Source organism: Malurus melanocephalus, unplaced genomic scaffold (genome assembly GCF_030028575.1).
Source record: "Malurus melanocephalus ecotype Western Australia unplaced genomic scaffold, MMel_1.1 scaffold_1287, whole genome shotgun sequence".
In the NCBI taxonomy this organism is placed as follows: Eukaryota; Metazoa; Chordata; class Aves; order Passeriformes; family Maluridae; genus Malurus; species Malurus melanocephalus.
This window is the reverse complement of record NW_026624519.1, coordinates 48,937-49,532: the sequence shown is the minus strand read 5'-3', so window position 1 is coordinate 49,532 and position 596 is coordinate 48,937.

Sequence of the window (596 nt, the reverse complement as noted above, 5' to 3'; positions counted from 1 at the left end):
CCCCTTTTTTTCCCCCTTTTTTCCCCATGGGGTGACCCCAGCCATGAGTGACCACAGCCATGGGTGACCACGGTCATGGGGTGACCCCGGCCATGGGATGACCCCAACCATTGGGAGCACCCAGCCATGGGGTGACCCTGGCTTTGGGGTCACCACAGCCATGGAGACAGCTATGGGGTGACCCCAACCACAGGGATCAGCTGGCAATGGGTGACCACAGCCATAAATGACCTCAGCCATGGGTGACCCCGGCCATGGGGTGATCACATTCATGGGGTGACCCCAGCCATGGGGTGACCACAGCCATGGGGTAACTCTGGTCATGGGGTGACCACAGCCATGGGTGACCATGGCCTTGGGTGACCCCGGCCATGGGGTGACCACAGCCACGAGGTAATCGCAGCCATGAGAGACATTGGCCATGGGGTTACCCCAGCCGTGAGTGACCCCAGCCATGGGTGACCGCAGCGATGGGGTGACCCTGGCCATGGGTGATCTCAGCCATGAGTGACCCCGGCCACAGGATGACCCTGACCATGGGGTGACCACAGCCATGGGTGACCCCAGCCATGATGTGATTCCAGCCATGGGGTGAC